Source organism: Pseudorca crassidens, chromosome 17 (assembly GCF_039906515.1).
Source record: "Pseudorca crassidens isolate mPseCra1 chromosome 17, mPseCra1.hap1, whole genome shotgun sequence".
In the NCBI taxonomy this organism is placed as follows: domain Eukaryota; kingdom Metazoa; phylum Chordata; class Mammalia; order Artiodactyla; family Delphinidae; genus Pseudorca; species Pseudorca crassidens.
Window position 1 is genome coordinate 27,899,924 of NC_090312.1, and position 15,819 is coordinate 27,915,742.

Here is a 15,819-nt window from a genome sequence, read left to right on the forward strand (position 1 = left end):
CCTAATCCTAACCCGTACGCTGACACTAACCCGCGCCCTCACACGTACGCTCCCCCTAAAGCGCTGTCGTACCCTCATGTGGACGCTAAACCTTCCCCGTCCCCTAACCCTAACCCTAGCCCGAACCCTAACCCTAACCCTTCCCCGAAGCCTGACCCTCACCCGTCCCCTAATCCTAACCCGTACGCTGACACTAACCCGCGCCCTCACACGTACGCTCCCCATAAAGCGTTGTCGTACCCTCACCTGGACCCTAAACCGTCCCCGTCCCTTATCCCTAATCCTAGCCCGAACCGTAACCCTAACCCTTCCCCGAAGCCTGACCCTCACCCGTCCCCTAATCCTAACCCGTACGCTGACACTAACCCGCGCCCTCAGACGTACGCTCCCCCTAAAGCGTTGTCGTACCCTCACCTGGACCCTAAACCGTCCCCGTCCCCTAACCCTAACCCTAGCCCGAACCCTAACCCTAAACCTTCCCCGAAGCCTGACTCTCACACGTCCCTTAATCCTAGCCCGTACGCTGACACTAACCCACGCCCTCACACGTACGCTCCCCCTAAAGCGTTGTCGTACCCTCACCTGGACCCTAAACCGTCCCCGTCCACTAACCCTAACCCTAGCCCGAACCCTAACCCTAACCATTCCCCGAAGCCTGACCCTCACCCGTCCCCTAATCCTAACCCGTACGCTAACAATAACCCGCGCCCTCACACGTACGCTCCCCCTCAGGTGTTGTCGTACCCTCACCTGGACCCTAAACCTTCCCCGTCCCCTAACCCTAACCCTATCCCGAACCCTAACCCTAACCCTTCCCCGAAGGCTGACCCTCACCCGTCCCCTAATCCTAACCCGTACGCTGACACTAACCCGCGCCCTAACACGTACTCTCCCCCTAAAGCGTTGTCGTACCCTCACCTGGACCCTAAACCGTCCCCATCCCCTAACCCTAACCCTAGCCCGGGACCCTAACCCTAACCCTTCCCCGAAGCTTGACCCTCACCCGTCCCCTAATCCTAACCCGTACGCTAACACTAACCCGTGCCCTCAGACCTGCGTTCGCCCTAAAGCGTTGTCGTACCCTCACCTGGACCCCAAACCGTCCCGGTCCCCTAACCCTAACCCTAGCCCGAACCCTAACCCTAACACTTCCCCGAAGCGTGACCCTCACCCGTCCCCTAATTCTAACCCGTACGGTAACACTAACATGCGCCCTCACTCGTACGCTCCCCCTAAAGCGTTGTCGTATCCTCACATGGACCCTAAACCGTCCCCGTCCTCTAACCCTAAACCTAGCCCGAACCCTAACCCTAACACTTCCCCGAAGCCTGACCCTCACCCGTCCCCTAATCCTAACCCGTACGCTAACACTAACACGAGCCCTCACACGTACGCTCCCCCTAAAGCATTGTCGTACCCTCACGTGGACCGTAAACCGCCTCCGTCCCCTAACCCTAACCCTAGCCCGAACCCTAACCCTAACCCTTCCCCGAAGCCTGACCCTCACCCGTCCCCTAATCCTAACCCGTACGCTGACACTAACCCGCGCCCTCACACGTACGCTCCCCCTAAAGCGTTGTCATACCCTCACCTGGACCCTAAACCGTCCCCGTCCCCTAACCCTAACCCTAGGCCTAACCCTAACCCTAACCCTTCCCAGAAGCCTGACCCTCACCCGTCCCCTAATCCTAACCCGTACGCTGACACTAACCCGCGCCCTCACACGTACGCTCCCCCTAAAGCGCTGTCGTACCCTCATGTGGACGCTAAACCTTCCCCGTTCCCTAACCCTAACCCTAGCCCGAACCCTAACCCTAACCCTTCCCCGAAGTCTGACCCTCACCCGTCCCCTAATCCTAACCCGTACGCTGACACTAACCCGCACCCTCACACGTACGCTCCCCATAAAGCGTTGTCGTACCCTCACCTGGACCCTAAACCGTCCCCATCCCTTAACCCTAATCCTAGCCCGAACCGTAACGCTAACCGTTCCCCGAAGCCTGACCTTCACCCGTCCCCTAATCCTAACCCGTACGCTGACACTAACCCGCGCCCTCAGACGTACGCTCCCCCTAAAGCGTTGTCGTACCCTCACCTGGAACCTAAACCGTCCCCATCCCCTAACCCTAACCCTAGCCCGAACCCTAACCCTAACCCTTCCCCGAAGCCTGACTCTCACACGTCCCCTAATCCTAGCCCGTACGCTGACACTAACCCACGCCCTCACACGTACGCTCCCCCTAAAGCGTTGTCGTACCCTCACCTGGACCCTAAACCGTCCCCGTCCCCTAACCCTAACCCTAGCCCGAACCCTAACCCTAACCCTTCCCCGAAGCCTGACCCTCACCCGTCCCCTAATCCTAACCCGTACGCTGACACTAACCCGCGCCCTCACACGTACGCTCCCCCTAAAGCGCTGTCGTACCCTCATGTGGACGCTAAACCTTCCCCGTCCCCTAACCCTAACCCTAGCCCGAACCCTAACCCTAACCCTTCCCCGAAGCCTGACCCTCACCCGTCCCCTAATCCTAACCCGTACGCTGACACTAACCCGCGCCCTCACACGTACGCTCCCCATAAAGCGTTGTCGTACCCTCACCTGGACCCTAAACCGTCCCCGTCCCTTAACCCTAATCCTAGCCCGAACCGTAACCCTAACCCTTCCCCGAAGCCTGACCTTCACCCGTCCCCTAATCCTAACCCGTACGCTGACACTAACCCGCGCCCTCACACGTACGCTCCCCCTAAAGCGTTGTCGTACCCTCACCTGGACCCTAAACCGTCCCCGTCCCCTAACCCTAACCCTAGCCCGAACCCTAACCCTAACCCTTCCCCGAAACCTGACTCTCACACGTCCCCTAATCCTAGCCCGTACGCTGACACTAACCCACGCCCTCACACGTACGCTCCCCCTTAAGCGTTGTCGTACCCTCACCTGGACCCTAAACCGTCCCCGTCCCCTAACCCTAACCCTAGCCCGAACCCTAACCCTAACCCTTCCCCGAAGCCTGACCCTCACCCGTCCCCTAATCCTAACCCGTACGCTGACACTAACCCGCGCCCTCACACGTACGCTCCCCCTAAAGCGCTGTCGTACCCTCATGTGGACGCTAAACCTTCCCCGTCCCCTAACCCTAACCCTAGCCCGAACCCTAACCCTAACACTTCCCCGAAGCCTGACCCTCACCCGTCCCCTAATCCTAACCCGTACGCTGACACTAACCCCCGCCCTCAGACATACGCTCCCCCTAAAGCGTTGTCGTACCCTCACCTGGACCCTAAACCGTCCCCGTCCCCTAACCCTAACCCTAGCCCGAACCCTAACCCTAACCCTTCCCCGAAGCCTGACCCTCACCCGTCCCCTAATCCTAACCCGTACGCTAACAATAACCTGCGCCCTCACACGTACGCTTCCCCTCAGGTGTTGTCGTACCCTCACCTGGACCCTAAACCTTCCCCGTCCCCTAACCCTAACCCTATCCCGAACCCTAACCCTAACCCTTCCCCGAAGGCTGACCCTCACCCGTCCCCTAATCCTAACCCGTACGCTGACACTAACCCGCGCCCTAACACGTACGCTCCCCCTAAAGCGTTGTCGTACCCTCACCTGGACCCTAAACCGTCCCCATCCCCTAACCCTAACCCTAGCCCGAACCCTAACCCTAACCCTTCCCCGAAGCCTGACCCTCACCCGTCCCCTAATCCTAACCCGTACGCTAACACTAACCCGTGCCCTCAGACCTGCGTTCGCCCTAAAGCGTTGTCGTACCCTCACCTGGACCCCAAACCGTCCCGGTCCCCTAACCCTAACCCTAGCCCGAACCCTAACCCTAAACCTTCCCCGAAGCCTGACCCTCACCCGTCCCCTAATTCTAACCCGTACGGTAACACTAACATGCGCCCTCAAACGTAAGCTCCCCCTAAAGCGTTGTCGTACCCTCACATGGACCCTAAAACGTCCCCGTCCCCTAACCCTAAACCTAGCCCGAACCCTAACCCTAACCCTTCCCCGAAGCCTGACCCTCACCCGTCCCCTAATCCTAACCCGTACGCTAACACTAACAGGAGCCCTCACACGTACGCTCCCCCTAAAGCATTGTCGTACCCTCACGTGGACCGTAAACCGCCTCCGTCCCCTAACCCTAACCCTAGCCCGAACCCTAACCCTAACCCTTCCCCGAAGCCTGACCCTCACCCGTCCCCTAATCCTAACCCGTACGCTGACACTAACCCGCGCCCTCACACGTACGCTCCCCCTAAAGCGTTGTCGTACCCTCACCTGGACCCTAAACCGTCCCCGTCCCCTAACCCTAACCCTAGCCCTAACCCTAACTCTAACCCTTCCCCGAAGCCTGACCCTCACCCGTCCCGTAATCCTAACCCGTACGCTGACACTAACCCACGCTCTCACACGTACGCTCCCCCTAAAGCGTTGTCGTACCCTCACCTGGACCCTAAACCGTCCCTGTCCCCTAACCCTAACCCTAGCCCGAACCCTAACCCTAACCCTTCCCCGAAGCCTGACCCTCACCCGTCCCCTAATCTTAACCCGTACGCTGACACTAACCCGCACCCTAACACGTACGCTCCCCCTAAAGCGTTGTCGTACCCTCACCTGGACCCTAAACTGTCCCCGTCCCCTAACCCTAACCCTAGCCCGAACCCTAACACTAACCCTTCCCCGAAGCCTGACCCTCACCCGTCCCCTAATCCTAACCCGTACGCTAACACTAACCCGCGCCCTCACACGTACGCTCCCCCTAAAGCGTTGTCGTACCCTCACCTGGACCCTAAACCGTCCCCGTCCCCTAACGCTAACCCTACCCCGAACCCAAACCCTAACCCTTCCCAGAAGCCTGACCCTCACCCGTCCCCTAATCCTAACCCGTACGCTGACACTATCCCGCGCCCTCACACGTACGCTCCCCCTAAAGCGTTGTCATACCCTCACGTGGACCCTAAACCGTCCCCGTCCCCATCCCCTAACCCTAGCCCGAACCCTAACCCTAACCCTTCCCCGAAGCCTGACCCTCACCCGTCCCCTAATCCTAACCCGTACGCTGACACTAACCCCTGCCCTCACGCGTACGCTCCCCCTAAAGAGTTGTACCCTCACCTGGACCCTAAAACGTCCCCGTCCCCTAACCTTAACCCTAGCCCAAACCCTAAATCTAACCCTTCCCCGAAGCCTGACCCTCACCCGTCCCCTAATCCTAACCCGTACGCTGACACTAACCCGCGCCCTCACACGTACGCTCCCCCTAAAGCGTTGTCGTACCCTCACCTGGACCCTAAACCGTCCCCGTCCCCTAACCCTAACCCTAGCCCAAACCCTAACCCTAACCCTTCCCCGAAGCCTGACCCACACCCGTCCCCTAATCCTAACCCGTACGCTGACACTAACCCGCGCCCTCACACGTACGCTCCCCCTAAAGCGTTGTCGTACCCTCACCTGGACCCTAAACCGTCCCCGTCCCCTAACCCTAACCCTAGCCCGAACCCTAATCCTAACACTTCCCCGAAGCCTGACCCTCACCCGTCCCCGAATCCTAACCCGTACGCTGACACTAACCCGCGCCCTCACACGTACGCTCCCCCTAAAGCGTTGTCGTACCCTCACCTGGACCCTAAACCGTCCCCATCCCCTAACCCTAACCCTAGCCCGAACCCTAACCCTAACCCTTCCCCGAAGCCTGACCCTCACCCGTCCCCTAATCCTAACCCGTACAGTAACACTAACATGCGCCCTCACACGTACGCTCCCCCTAAAGCGTTGTCGTACCCTCACCTGGACCCTAAACCGTCCTTGTCCCCTAACCCTAACCCTAGCCCTAACCCTAACTCTAACCCTTCCCCGAAGCCTGACCCTCACCCGTACCCTAATCCTAACCCGTACGCTGACACTAACCCACGCCCTCACACATACGCTCCCCATAAAGCGTTGTCGTACCCTCACCTGGACCCTAAACCGTCCCCGTCCCCTAACCCTAACCCTAGCCCGAACCCTAACCCTAACCCTTCCCCGAAGCCTGACCCTCACCCGTCCCCTAATCCTAACCCGTACGCTGACACTATCCCGCGCCCTCACACGTACGCTCCCCCTAAAGCGTTGTCATACCCTCACGTGGACCCTAAACCGTCCCCGTCCCCGTCCCCTAACCCTAGCCCGAACCCTAACCCTAACCCTTCCCCGAAGCCTGACCCTCACCCGTCCCCTAATCCTAACCCGTACGCTGACACTAACCCGCGCCCTCACACGTACGCTCCCCCTAAAGCGTTGTCGTACCCTCACCTGGACCCTAAACCTTCCCCGTCCCCTAACCCTAACCCTATCCCGAACACTAACCCTAACCCTTCTCCGAAGCCTGACCCTCACCCGTCCCCTAATCCTAACCCGTACGCTGACACTAACCCGCGCCCTCACACGTACACTCCCCCTAAAGCGTTGTCGTACCCTCACCTGGACCCTAAACCATCCCCGTCCCCTAACCCTAACCCTAGCCCGAACCCTAACCCTAAACCTTCCCCGAAGCCTGACCCTCACCCGTCCCCTAATCCTAACCCGTACGCTGACACTAACCCGCGCCCTCACACGTATGCTCCCCCTAAAGCGTTGTCGTACCCTCACCTGGACCCTAAACCGTCCCCGTCCCCTAACCCTAACCCTAGCCCGAACCCTAACCCTAACACTTCCCCGACGCCTGACCCTCACCCGTCCCCTAATCCTAACCCGTACGCTAACACTAACCCGCGCCCTAACACGTACGCTCCCCCTAAAGCGTTGTCGTACCCTCACCTGGACCCTAAACCGTCCCCATCCCCTAACCCTAACCCTAGCCCGAACCCTAACCCTAACCCTTCCCCGAAGCCTGACCCTCACCCGTTCCCTAATCCTAACTCGTACGCTAACACTAACCCGTGCCCTCAGACCTGAGTTCCCCCTAAAGCGTTGTCGTACCCTCACCTGGACCCTAAACCGTCCCGGTCCCCTAACCCTAACCCTAGCCCGAAACCTAACCCTAAACCTTCCCCGAAGCCTGACCCTCACCCGTCCCCTAATCCTAACCCGTGCAGTAACACTAACATGCGCCCTCACACGTACGCTCCCCCTAAAGCGTTGTCGTACCCTCACCTGGACCCTAAACCGTCCCCGTCCCCTAACCCTAACCCTAGCCTGAACCCTAACCCTAACCCTTCCCCGAAGCCTGACCATCACCCGTCCCCTAATCCTAACCCGTACGCTGACACTAACCCGCACCCTCACACGTACGCTCCCCCTAAAGCGTTGTCGTACCCTCACCTGGACCCTAAACTGTCCCCGTTCCCTAACCCTAACCCTAGCCCGAACCCTAACACTAACCCTTCCCCGAAGCCTGACCCTCACCCGTCCCCTAATCCTAACCCCTACGCTAACACTAACCCGCGCCCTCACACCTGCGCTCCCCCTAAAGCGTTGTCGTACCCTCACCTGGACCCTAAACCGTCCCGGTCCCCTAACCGTAACCCTAGCCCGAACCCTATCTCTAACACTTCCCCGAAGCCTGACCTTCACACGTCCCCTAATCCTAACCCGTACGCTAACACTAACCCGCGCCCTCACACGTACGCTCCCCCTAAAGCGTTGTCATACACTCACGTGGACCCTAAACCGTCTCCGTCCTGTAACCCTAACCCTAGCCCGAACCCTAACCCTAACCCTTCCCCGAAGCCTGAACCTCACCCGTCCCTAATCCTAACCTGTACGCTGACACTAACCCGCGACCTCACACGTACGCTCCCCCTAAAGCGTTGTCGTACCCTCACCTGGACACTAAACCGTCCCCGTCCCCTAACCTTAACCCGAGCCCGAACCCTAACCCTAACCCTTCCCCGAAGCCTGACACTCACCCGTCCCCTAATTCTAACCCGTACGGTAACACTAACATGCGCCCTCACACGTACGCTCCCCCTAAAGCGTTGTCGTATCCTCACATGGACCCTAAACCGTCCCCGTCCTCTAACCCTAAACCTAGCCCGAACCCTAACCCTAACACTTCCCCGAAGCCTGACCCTCACCTGTCCCCTAATCCTAACCCGTACGCTAACACTAACACGAGCCCTCACACGTACGCTCCCCCTAAAGCATTGTCGTACCCTCACGTGGACCGTAAACCGCCTCCGTCCCCTAACCCTAACCCTAGCCCGAACCCTAACCCTAACCCTTCCCCGAAGCCTGACCCTCACCCGTCCCCTAATCCTAACCCGTACGCTGACACTAACCCGCGCCCTCACACGTACGCTCCCCCTAAAGCGTTGTCGTACCCTCACCTGGACCCTAAACCATCCCCGTCCCCTAACCCTAACCCTAGCCCGAACCCTAACCCTAAACCTTCCCCGAAGCCTGACCCTCACCCGTCCCCTAATCCTAACCCGTACGCTGACACTAACCCGCGCCCTCACACGTATGCTCCCCCTAAAGCGTTGTCGTACCCTCACCTGGACCCTAAACCGTCCCCGTCCCCTAACCCTAACCCTAGCCCGAACCCTAACCCTAACACTTCCCCGAAGCCTGACCCTCACCCGTCCCCTAATCCTAACCCGTACGCTAACACTAACCCGCGCCCTAACACGTACGCTCCCCCTAAAGCGTTGTCGTACCCTCACCTGGACCCTAAACCGTCCCCATCCCCTAACCCTAACCCTAGCCCGAACCCTAACCCTAACCCTTCCCCGAAGCCTGACCCTCACCCGTTCCCTAATCCTAACTCGTACGCTAACACTAACCCGTGCCCTCAGACCTGAGTTCCCCCTAAAGCGTTGTCGTACCCTCACCTGGACCCTAAACCGTCCCGGTCCCCTAACCCTAACCCTAGCCCGAAACCTAACCCTAACCCTTCCCCGAAGCCTGACCCTCACCCGTCCCCTAATCCTAACCCGTGCAGTAACACTAACATGCGCCCTCACACGTACGCTCCCCCTAAAGCGTTGTCGTACCCTCACCTGGACCCTAAACCGTCCCCGTCCCCTAACCCTAACCCTAGCCCGAACCCAAACCCTAACCCTTCCCCGAAGCCTGACCCTCACCCGTCCCCTAATCCTAACCCGTACGCTGACACTATCCCGCGCCCTCACACGTACGCTCCCCCTAAAGCGTTGTCATACCCTCACGTGGACCCTAAACCGTCCCCGTCCCCGTCCCCTAACCCTAGCCCGAACCCTAACCCTAACCCTTCCCCGAAGCCTGACCCTCACCCGTCCCCTAATCCTAACCCGTACGCTGACACTAACCCGCGCCCTCACACGTACGCTCCCCCTAAAGCGTTGTCGTACCCTCACCTGGACCCTAAACCTTCCCCGTCCCCTAACCCTAACCCTATCCCGAACACTAACCCTAACCCTTCTCCGAAGCCTGACCCTCACCCGTCCCCTAATCCTAACCCGTACGCTGACACTAACCCGCGCCCTCACACGTACGCTCCCCCTAAAGCGTTGTCGTACCCTCACCTGGACCCTAAACCATCCCCGTCCCCTAACCCTAACCCTAGCCCGAACCCTAACCCTAAACCTTCCTCGAAGCCTGACCCTCACCCGTCCCCTAATCCTAACCCGTACGCTGACACTAACCCGCGCCCTCACACGTATGCTCCCCCTAAAGCGTTGTCGTACCCTCACCTGGACCCTAAACCGTCCCCGTCCCCTAACCCTAACCCTAGCCCGAACCCTAACCCTAACACTTCCCCGACGCCTGACCCTCACCCGTCCCCTAATCCTAACCCGTACGCTAACAATAACCCGCGCCCTAACACGTACGCTCCCCCTAAAGCGTTGTCGTACCCTCACCTGGACCCTAAACCGTCCCCATCCCCTAACCCTAACCCTAGCCCGAACCCTAACCCTAACCCTTCCCCGAAGCCTGACCCTCACCCGTTCCCTAATCCTAACTCGTACGCTAACACTAACCCGTGCCCTCAGACCTGAGTTCCCCCTAAAGCGTTGTCGTACCCTCACCTGGACCCTAAACCGTCCCGGTCCCCTAACCCTAACCCTAGCCCGAAACCTAACCCTAAACCTTCCCCGAAGCCTGACCCTCACCCTTCCCCTAATCCTAACCCGTGCAGTAACACTAACATGCGCCCTCACACGTACGCTCCCCCTAAAGCGTTGTCGTACCCTCACCTGGACCCTAAACCGTCCCCGTCCCCTAACCCTAACCCTAGCCTGAACCCTAACCCTAACCCTTCCCCGAAGCCTGACCATCACCCGTCCCCTAATCCTAACCCGTACGCTGACACTAACCCGCACCCTCACACGTACGCTCCCCCTAAAGCGTTGTCGTACCCTCACCTGGACCCTAAACTGTCCCCGTTCCCTAACCCTAACCCTAGCCCGAACCCTAACACTAACCCTTCCCCGAAGCCTGACCCTCACCCGTCCCCTAATCCTAACCCCTACGCTAACACTAACCCGCGCCCTCACACCTGCGCTCCCCCTAAAGCGTTGTCGTACCCTCACCTGGACCCTAAACCGTCCCGGTCCCCTAACCGTAACCCTAGCCCGAACCCTATCTCTAACACTTCCCCGAAGCCTGACCTTCACACGTCCCCTAATCCTAACCCGTACGCTAACACTAACCCGCGCCCTCACACGTACGCTCCCCCTAAAGCGTTGTCATACACTCACGTGGACCCTAAACCGTCTCCGTCCCGTAACCCTAACCCTAGCCCGAACCCTAACCCTAACCCTTCCCCGAAGCCTGAACCTCACCCGTCCCTAATCCTAACCTGTACGCTGACACTAACCCGCGACCTCACACGTACGCTCCCCCTAAAGCGTTGTCGTACCCTCACCTGGACACTAAACCGTCCCCGTCCCATAACCTTAACCCGAGCCCGAACCCTAACCCTAACCCTTCCCCGAAGCCTGACACTCACCCGTCCCCTAATTCTAACCCGTACGGTAACACTAACATGCGCCCTCACACGTACGCTCCCCCTAAAGCGTTGTCGTATCCTCACATGGACCCTAAACCGTCCCCGTCCTCTAACCCTAAACCTAGCCCGAACCCTAACCCTAACACTTCCCCGAAGCCTGACCCTCACCTGTCCCCTAATCCTAACCCGTACGCTAACACTAACACGAGCCCTCACACGTACGCTCCCCCTAAAGCATTGTCGTACCCTCACGTGGACCGTAAACCGCCTCCGTCCCCTAACCCTAACCCTAGCCCGAACCCTAACCCTAACCCTTCCCCGAAGCCTGACCCTCACCCGTCCCCTAATCCTAACCCGTACGCTGACACTAACCCGCGCCCTCACACGTACGCTCCCCCTAAAGCGTTGTCGTACCCTCACCTGGACCCTAAACCATCCCCGTCCCCTAACCCTAACCTTAGCCCGAACCCTAACCCTAAACCTTCCCCGAAGCCTGACCCTCACCCGTCCCCTAATCCTAACCCGTACGCTGACACTAACCCGCGCCCTCACACGTATGCTCCCCCTAAAGCGTTGTCGTACCCTCACCTGGACCCTAAACCGTCCCCGTCCCCTAACCCTAACCCTAGCCTGAACCCTAACCCTAACACTTCCCCGAAGCCTGACCCTCACCCGTCCCCTAATCCTAACCCGTACGCTAACACTAACCCGCGCCCTAACACGTACGCTCCCCCTAAAGCGTTGTCGTACCCTCACCTGGACCCTAAACCGTCCCCATCCCCTAACCCTAACCCTAGCCCGAACCCTAACCCTAACCCTTCCCCGAAGCCTGACCCTCACCCGTTCCCTAATCCTAACTCGTACGCTAACACTAACCCGTGCCCTCAGACCTGAGTTCCCCCTAAAGCGTTGTCGTACCCTCACCTGGACCCTAAACCGTCCCGGTCCCCTAACCCTAACCCTAGCCCGAAACCTAACCCTAACCCTTCCCCGAAGCCTGACCCTCACCCGTCCCCTAATCCTAACCCGTGCAGTAACACTAACATGCGCCCTCACACGTACGCTCCCCCTAAAGCGTTGTCGTACCCTCACCTGGACCCTAAACCGTCCCCGTCCCCTAACCCTAACCCTAGCCCGAACCCAAACCCTAACCCTTCCCCGAAGCCTGACCCTCACCCGTCCCCTAATCCTAACCCGTACGCTGACACTATCCCGCGCCCTCACACGTACGCTCCCCCTAAAGCGTTGTCATACCCTCACGTGGACCCTAAACCGTCCCCGTCCCCTAACCCTAACCCTAGCCCGAACCCTAACCCTAAACCTTCCCCGAAGCCTGACCCTCACCCGTCCCCTAATCCTAACCCGTACGCTGACACTAACCCGCGCCCTCACACGTATGCTCCCCCTAAAGCGTTGTCGTACCCTCACCTGGACCCTAAACCGTCCCCGTCCCCTAACCCTAACCCTAGCCTGAACCCAAACCCTAACCCTTCCCCGAAGCCTGACCATCACCCGTCCCCTAATCCTAACCCGTACGCTGACACTAACCCGCACCCTCACACGTACGCTCCCCCTAAAGCGTTGTCGTACCCTCACCTGGACCCTAAACTGTCCCCGTTCCCTAACCCTAACCCTAGCCCGAACCCTAACACTAACCCTTCCCCGAAGCCTGACCCTCACCCGTCCCCTAATCCTAACCCCTACGCTAACACTAACCCGCGCCCTCACACCTGCGCTCCCCCTAAAGCGTTGTCGTACCCTCACCTGGACCCTAAACCGTCCCGGTCCCCTAACCCTAACCCTAGCCCGAAACCTAACCCTAACCCTTCCCCGAAGCCTGACCCTCACCCGTCCCCTAATCCTAACCCGTGCAGTAACACTAACATGCGCCCTCACACGTACGCTCCCCCTAAAGCGTTGTCGTACCCTCACCTGGACCCTAAACCGTCCCCGTCCCCTAACCCTAACCCTAGCCCGAACCCAAACCCTAACCCTTCCCCGAAGCCTGACCCTCACCCGTCCCCTAATCCTAACCCGTACGCTGACACTATCCCGCGCCCTCACACGTACGCTCCCCCTAAAGCGTTGTCATACCCTCACGTGGACCCTAAACCGTCCCCGTCCCCTAACCCTAACCCTAGCCCGAACCCTAACCCTAAACCTTCCCCGAAGCCTGACCCTCACCCGTCCCCTAATCCTAACCCGTACGCTGACACTAACCCGCGCCCTCACACGTACGCTCCCCCTAAAGCGTTGTCGTACCCTCACCTGGACCCTAAACCTTCCCCGTCCCCTAACCCTAACCCTATCCCGAACACTAACCCTAACCCTTCTCCGAAGCCTGACCCTCACCCGTCCCCTAATCCTAACCCGTACGCTGACACTAACCCGCGCCCTCACACGTACGCTCCCCCTAAAGCGTTGTCGTACCCTCACCTGGACCCTAAACCATCCCCGTCCCCTAACCCTAACCCTAGCCCGAACCCTAACCCTAAACCTTCCCCGAAGCCTGACCCTCACCCGTCCCCTAATCCTAACCCGTACGCTGACACTAACCCGCGCCCTCACACGTATGCTCCCCCTAAAGCGTTGTCGTACCCTCACCTGGACCCTAAACCGTCCCCGTCCCCTAACCCTAACCCTAGCCCGAACCCTAACCCTAACACTTCCCCGACGCCTGACCCTCACCCGTCCCCTAATCCTAACCCGTACGCTAACACTAACCCGCGCCCTAACACGTACGCTCCCCCTAAAGCGTTGTCGTACCCTCACCTGGACCCTAAACCGTCCCCATCCCCTAACCCTAACCCTAGCCCGAACCCTAACCCTAACCCTTCCCCGAAGCCTGACCCTCACCCGTTCCCTAATCCTAACTCGTACGCTAACACTAACCCGTGCCCTCAGACCTGAGTTCCCCCTAAAGCGTTGTCGTACCCTCACCTGGACCCTAAACCGTCCCGGTCCCCTAACCCTAACCCTAGCCCGAAACCTAACCCTAACCCTTCCCCGAAGCCTGACCCTCACCCGTCCCCTAATCCTAACCCGTGCAGTAACACTAACATGCGCCCTCACACGTACGCTCCCCCTAAAGGTTGTCGTACCCTCACCTGGACCCTAAACCGTCCCCGTCCCCTAACCCTAACCCTAGCCTGAACCCTAACCCTAACCCTTCCCCGAAGCCTGACCATCACCCGTCCCCTAATCCTAACCCGTACGCTGACACTAACCCGCACCCTCACACGTACGCTCCCCCTAAAGCGTTGTCGTACCCTCACCTGGACCCTAAACTGTCCCCGTTCCCTAACCCTAATCCTAGCCCGAACCCTAACACTAACCCTTCCCCGAAGCCTGACCCTCACCCGTCCCCTAATCCTAACCCCTACGCTAACACTAACCCGCGCCCTCACACCTGCGCTCCCCCTAAAGCGTTGTCGTACCCTCACCTGGACCCTAAACCGTCCCGGTCCCCTAACCGTAACCCTAGCCCGAACCCTATCTCTAACACTTCCCCGAAGCCTGACCTTCACACGTCCCCTAATCCTAACCCGTACGCTAACACTAACCCGCGCCCTCACACGTACGCTCCCCCTAAAGCGTTGTCATACACTCACGTGGACCCTAAACCGTCTCCGTCCCGTAACCCTAACCCTAGCCCGAACCCTAACCCTAACCCTTCCCCGAAGCCTGAACCTCACCCGTCCCTAATCCTAACCTGTACGCTGACACTAACCCGCGACCTCACACGTACGCTCCCCCTAAAGCGTTGTCGTACCCTCACCTGGACACTAAACCGTCCCCGTCCCCTAACCTTAACCCGAGCCCGAACCCTAACCCTAACCCTTCCCCGAAGCCTGACACTCACCCGTCCCCTAATTCTAACCCGTACGGTAACACTAACATGCGCCCTCACACGTACGCTCCCCCTAAAGCGTTGTCGTATCCTCACATGGACCCTAAACCGTCCCCGTCCTCTAACCCTAAACCTAGCCCGAACCCTAACCCTAACACTTCCCCGAAGCCTGACCCTCACCTGTCCCCTAATCCTAACCCGTACGCTAACACTAACACGAGCCCTCACACGTACGCTCCCCCTAAAGCATTGTCGTACCCTCACGTGGACCGTAAACCGCCTCCGTCCCCTAACCCTAACCCTAGCCCGAACCCTAACCCTAACCCTTCCCCGAAGCCTGACCCTCACCCGTCCCCTAATCCTAACCCGTACGCTGACACTAACCCGCGCCCTCACATGTACGCTCCCCCTAAAGCGTTGTCGTACCCTCACCTGGACCCTAAACCATCCCCGTCCCCTAACCCTAACCCTAGCCCGAACCCTAACCCTAAACCTTCCCCGAAGCCTGACCCTCACCCGTCCCCTAATCCTAACCCGTACGCTGACACTAACCCGCGCCCTCACACGTATGCTCCCCCTAAAGCGTTGTCGTACCCTCACCTGGACCCTAAACCGTCCCCGTCCCCTAACCCTAACCCTAGCCCGAACCCTAACCCTAACACTTCCCCGAAGCCTGACCCTCACCCGTCCCCTAATCCTAACCCGTACGCTAACACTAACCCGCGCCCTAACACGTACGCTCCCCCTAAAGCGTTGTCGTACCCTCACCTGGACCCTAAACCGTCCCCATCCCCTAACCCTAACCCTAGCCCGAACCCTAACCCTAACCCTTCCCCGAAGCCTGACCCTCACCCGTTCCCTAATCCTAACTCGTACGCTAACACTAACCCGTGCCCTCAGACCTGAGTTCCCCCTAAAGCGTTGTCGTACCCTCACCTGGACCCTAAACCGTCCCGGTCCCCTAACCCTAACCCTAGCCCGAAACCTAACCCTAACCCTTCCCCGAAGCCTGACCCTCACCCGTCCCCTAATCCTAACCCGTGCAGTAACACTAACATG